A 6,148-nucleotide genomic window follows, 5' to 3' on the forward strand; every position below is an offset into this window, starting at 1 on the left:
AAATGTTATATGTGATTTTAGTGAGGCCTGGGGTGGAAGGGGCACATTTGTAGGCAGATGGGGACTTTGTCACCGAGGGGTAAAGAGTTTGGCAGATCTGTGTTCTGGTGTTTTGTCATTGGAAGATGTTGAGTGGATTCGACTGAATATTTCATGGAGGAAATCTGTAAGCAATGTATTAAAGGAGCAGTGTAGTTCTTTCTACCTGATAATTGGAAAATGTGATAGGTTACAGATGAACTGAAGGGGGGCTGGTTAAGGGAAAATGAACCACAACATGAAGATTTGGTAAATTCTCAAGTTATTCATATTACCAAAGAGAAGATGGAAATAGAGACAGAAGAAGAGGGATAGGAAGAGGAAGAAAAAGATAGGAAGAGAGAGAGAGGGAGGGGGAGGGAGGAAGGAAGGAAGGAGAAAGAAATAAAAGAAAGGTAAATGGATATTTTTTTTTTGATGAAAGTAATGTTATGTGGCTGAAATATTTGGTAAACATTTCTGGCCTATGTGAAGAGAAATTCTGACTCGCTAATCAAAATGGAACAAAATGGAACAAAAAAGAAAGAAGGTTATCAGCTTAGATTTAAGATCGTAGAGCTGGCTGAATGTGGACATCCATGACTTTTTTGGGGAGAAAGAAAGCATTCCCAGCTGCAGTTCAGAGATCCTAGGGGCCACACTCGGTGTCACTGTCTGGATCATCTCCACTGGTTTTTGTTGGACCTAGACCTCCCCCCACAGCCTCCATCCATGGCACAGGTGGCAAGCCCACAGGATAGTGCTGAGTATGGATGGGGGCAGGGTTTGCAGAGAGTGCTGTGGAAGAACTGTGTTCCCATTCCATTACTTCCAATGTGATGTATTCGGAGATAAATCTTTTTAGGATATTTTAGGTTTAGTTGAGATCAGGAAGGTGATGTCCTCATCTTTACAAGTGCTCTCTCCCTCTTCCTCCTACGCCTTTATTCATCATTGTTGTCACCTTCTTCCTAGACCCTCCTCCTCCTCTCTGTCCATCCCTCCCCCCCCCCCGCCGCCCCAGAAAACAGTCATCTACAGTCTCTTAAGACAGGCCTCACCAGAACCCAAATCATGCTAACACTCGGACTTTGAATGTCTAACATCTAGCACTTGGAAAATGTTAATTCTGTTGCCTGGGCCACCTAGACTATGATATTTTGTTTTGTCCAACACGGCTATCTTTGTAAAGTCACAGATATGCCATAGGATTTTGTAGTTGGCAAACGTTGTGAGTCTAATTGTTCGGTTGTCTGCCCATAGAAACACTAGGGATATTCTCATAGAATCAATAAAGAAAATTTAAAGAATAAATGATTATCAAGAGTGTCTATAGCTTATTGAATTATATTATGTATATTATTATACATTATAGGTAGGTAATTCATGGTTACTAATATTTATGGGGCTAAATAAACCCATTGGATGGAAAGAAAAATCTCAGCCAGGTATAATTTGATTGCTTTAATAATGCTTTGGAGATATTTTATACCTAGTTACATTATTGGTATCAATGCATGCCTTATTTAAATGTCAATTTCATCCTTAATTCTAGTGTTCCATTTCTGAAGTCACCAATTATAGTTTCATATTAACTCAATAGCGTCTATGATAAATCGTTAGATTGATATTTGACAATAAATGTTATTTCAAGGTAAACTCTGCCAACCCCACCTACCTGGTAATAGATTGAAAGGAACATGAGCATGTAAATAATTAAGCTAAAAAGGGATAAGTAACATTTGATTTCACAGACCAGCAGCCAAAGAGAAGCAGGAGGCAAGTTGAAATGTGTGGTCACCGAGGATCAAACCCAATCGAGATCAACTTCAGATTGAAGGTAGTGACTGCAGAGCAAACCTTGACAATGAGCTCTTCCACAATAACAAAAGTCAGATTAAATAGAGACAGTTGTAGAAATGCTGAATTAATTCCCTGAATTGCTGCCCAATTTTGATATCCTTCAACTGCCAACACCTCATCTGTGCTTCAAAAATACACCACATCTCCTTCTAAGCATTTGCTACTTTATTTTGAAATACATTTCTTATCTATATTTATCCTGTAGCTGATTAAATTGTTTAGTTGTGAAACACTCTCCCTCAACACCTGTTGGTTATCCCGATATCTCTAGTCCCAGATCAAATAGGCTGAGCTTTACATTGCTTGCTTTGTCATATTGTCCATAATCCCTCTTTTGTTTCTATTAATATGATATAAAACACATGTCTAGCAATGCTCTTTGCAGCGTTTGAATCTCCTATTGATGTAGATTGGAAGATCACTGAGGGTAGAGATTCATCAATGTTGTGTTTGGCACGTAAATGGCTACTTTAGCACACAATAGGACTACTTTAGCACTGTTTAATATGTGTGAATGAAAATCACTATGTCATCATATCTACAACTGAGCTGTCTGCTTGAGTTGGTACAAGAGGCAGGAAGAGGAAAAAAATAGAAAGCTGTGAGTGAAATAGGGAGAAACTTCTTGTTGGGGGTAATCTAATAACCAAAAGAAAATCTTGGAAAGACCCCTGAACTTGGTGGGGCAATGACGTTCATCAGTACACTAGTACAGCTGAACTGTACTAGAATAATAGACTGGGAAGACATTACTGAATTAATATGTTTATGGAACATGTAGGCATCAAGCAGATTTGGGTGACTAGATATGGAACAGAAGAACCGGGAGCCAAGAAAGAGATGGAGAGGTGCTATACAGTAGTCATTAGTAGCAACCACTCACACTAAAACACCTTCTGACTGCTGGGTATAGTGTCACCTGCGTGTCAGCATACCTAATACGTCAGGTATGTGAAGTAACCGTAATTGTTCCTATTTTATAAACTGGAAAACAATGCACAGATCTTTCTGTGGTTTACTCCAGGCCATGTGATTCCTGCAGAAAGCAGGATTCAGGCTTAGACAGTACAGCTGTAAATCCTTACTTAGTGCCAACCCAATAAAGAGACTGGACTCTGTCTTTGTCATTGATGTTCTGTGTGACTTCGGTTCTGTTAGTCAGCCCTTCTGTGCCATTGAACTCCTCATTAGCATAATGAGGACACCATTGACACCGATCTCAAAATTGTGTTTGACACAGAGTAACACTCAAAATCATTGTTTTAATTAAACCATAGAAGAAAAGATCTCTTGGGTAAGTGTGAGAAGATAAAACAGGGGCTGGGAGATGCTTCTGTGGTTGAGGAACTTACTGTTTGTGCACAAGTATGAGGAGCTGAGTCCATATCCCCAGAACTCATACAAATGCTGAGAGCACGCAGGAAACTGTAATTTCCCAGAGCAGGCTGGCTAGCAAGACTAGCTGTGTCAGCAAGTTTGGGTATTGGCTGAGTGACCTTGTCTTGATGAATAAAGTGGAAAAGCAAAGATCAAAAATGATTATGGAAATCGACCTCTGGCTTACTCCCCTACATGTCAGATACCTGCACACATATGAATGTGCATCCACACATGCAAGCAAGCATACACATAGATCCATGCTATAAACCCACATGAAATGGGAAAAGAACAATAGAAAGAAAATAGGAGAATCCATGATCTTTTAAGGGGCAGGGGAGATTTACTATCAAGTGTGAACATTCCCAAGGAGTAAAGTGAAGCTTCTAGGCATGGAGTTTTGGCCGAATCTTGACAACTTGTCCACAGCAGGGGGCAGAAGCATTTTACCATGTTCCTAGAAGCCACTGAAGTTATGGTAAAACAACACAATGGAAGCGAAGATATGAAATGTGAAGCCTGGTAGGTCATCCAAGACTAGGGTTCATCATAAACAATGAAAGTAAAGAGACTCTGCTTAGATGTTAGGAGGTAAATCTTGGAGTAGTTTCCTAAACAAATAAAAGAAGCTTTCTATCCCAGGATGTCAGAGGTGGATTTAAACCCACAGACAGATTCTGTTAGCTTGTAATCCACTGTTTCTCTTCCTCCTGTCTTTATGATTTCTATTGGCCCCCGAATACTGTTTCTATGCATGGTGCACATGGAGACTCCCTGTCTGTGTAACTTTCTCAGGAATCCTAGGCTGAAGTAGTGATAAAAGGTTTTCCCTCAAATTATTTTCTAAATGCTGAACGCTCTCCATTCCGCACAGGTTCCAGGTTTCTGGGTTTGGTTTTGTTGTCGTTATTGTTACTGTTTTTAAGGCAGATTCTCACTTATCCCAGGCTGGTCTAGAACTCACTATGAAGCCAAGGTTGAACTCTTTCTTGATCCTTCTGTGTCTATACACTTAGTGCTACAATTACAGATGTGAACTACCCAGCCTGTTATTGTGAATTGATGTAGATCTAAGCCAGGGCCACTCACATACATTCTACCAACTGAGCTATGGCCCCAGCCTCAGTTTTCTGTGCTCAACTTCAAAAGAACTGAGGATTCTTTGTTCACTCACCTGCCTATCCCTCTGAGAGATCAAGTGTGAAGAATGCATTTCTGACACTCTGTGTAAAGGAGGAGAAGGGATGACAAACGAAGAATTTACCAACACACACACTCACACACACACTAACACACACATTTAAATTTTAAAAATGATTAATATTTCATAACTAGAACATAGCTGAATCTGCAATGATGGTTTTGAAAAGTCGACTGTTTTCTAAAATACAGATTAGACAGTACACATTTATTTTTTGGTTAGAATTAAACTTTACAAAAATTTCTAAGTACATGTTGTATCTGCCTATAAAGACAATGTCAAATTAAAAGAAACCGTGAACTTAGAAGAGTCTTCAGAGTAAAGGCAGTGTGGGGCCTTTGAAGCTTAGAGGAAACAAAACCTGTAGGGAGCTTGAAGATCTTACCAGAGTCTGTGACTCTAAAGATGATCAATACTGTGAATGGTCACACAAGACATATGAAAGTTCAATAACCTCTAAAATTTAAAATAGCCTGACTTGGACTTAATTCAATCCTAATTAAAACCGCAAGTATAAACAATCAAAATGTGATGGAATGTTGCTTAAACGAATAGGTAAGAAAAGGCCTACATGTGTGCCTTGAATGTTTTCTTTCTGGTCCTATGACATGTTCATTTAAATATTCTAACCTAATTATGTATAGATTCCAAAGGCTAAATTTTGTGTTAAAATGAGTACTTTTTTCTGCATACATTTCCCGTTAGTGGTAGATCTAATTAAGTATCAAATTCTCTTGCATGGGGAAGGGCTAAATGATTCGTTTGGGTGGATTTGATTGTTAAGGTAAATATAGTACATGAAAATTAATCTTAAACTAGATTCAAAATTCAAGTTTCCACAGCCTACACTTTACTCTCTATCTCAAAAGTTAACTTTGGGCGTACTTCAGATTGTCTGGGGAACGTTTAAAAATACCGTTTACTGAATCCCACCCAAGGCAATTAAATTGGAATCTCTGTAGGCGGAGGCTGAGTATTTCTCAGAATCTCCCCAGTGATTCCAGGGAACACATAGACCGAAATCTTGTACGTAGGGGTGTGGCAGTGCCAGGGATGGTGGAATGGTGACCAAAGCTACTGCATTCATTTATTTTTCTTCAGCATTATGAAACATTCTAGGGTATGCAGATAAATAGCACAAAGTTCTCATTCTCTGGATGCTGAGACTGTAATATTGGGTGAAAGGCTGAGGGACACACTGTCTTTAAAGATGTAGAATAATGGGGGATGAGATGTCTCAATGGGTAATGGCAATTGCCACCAAGCCTGAGGACCCGAGTTCCATGCCCAGAATCCACATGGTGCAAAGAGAGAACTGACTCATTCAAATTGTCTTCTTCTCAGCATATATACACTATAGCACACCACACACAATAACAAATAAAGATAAATTAACAAATAAATGTTAAAAAAAAATTAAAAAAAAAAAACAAGATGTAGAATCCAAAGAAAGTAGGCTAGGCAAGTATATTTGGCTACATGATTGAAATGTTTAACATAGTTGAGAAATCTTACTAAAAGTCATTGAGGGTTATGGACAGAAACAGGTTTTTCAAAATGGATGTAAGTTGGCTTAGAGAAAAATTTCATATTTTAGTTTCAAGTTGAATTAAAGATTAATGGCGAGAGAGAGAGAGAGAGAGAGAGAGAGAGAGAGAGAGAGAGAGAGAGAGAGAGAGAGAGAGAGAG

This window comes from Peromyscus maniculatus, chromosome 6, assembly GCF_049852395.1.
Source record: "Peromyscus maniculatus bairdii isolate BWxNUB_F1_BW_parent chromosome 6, HU_Pman_BW_mat_3.1, whole genome shotgun sequence".
In the NCBI taxonomy this organism is placed as follows: Eukaryota; Metazoa; Chordata; class Mammalia; order Rodentia; family Cricetidae; genus Peromyscus; species Peromyscus maniculatus.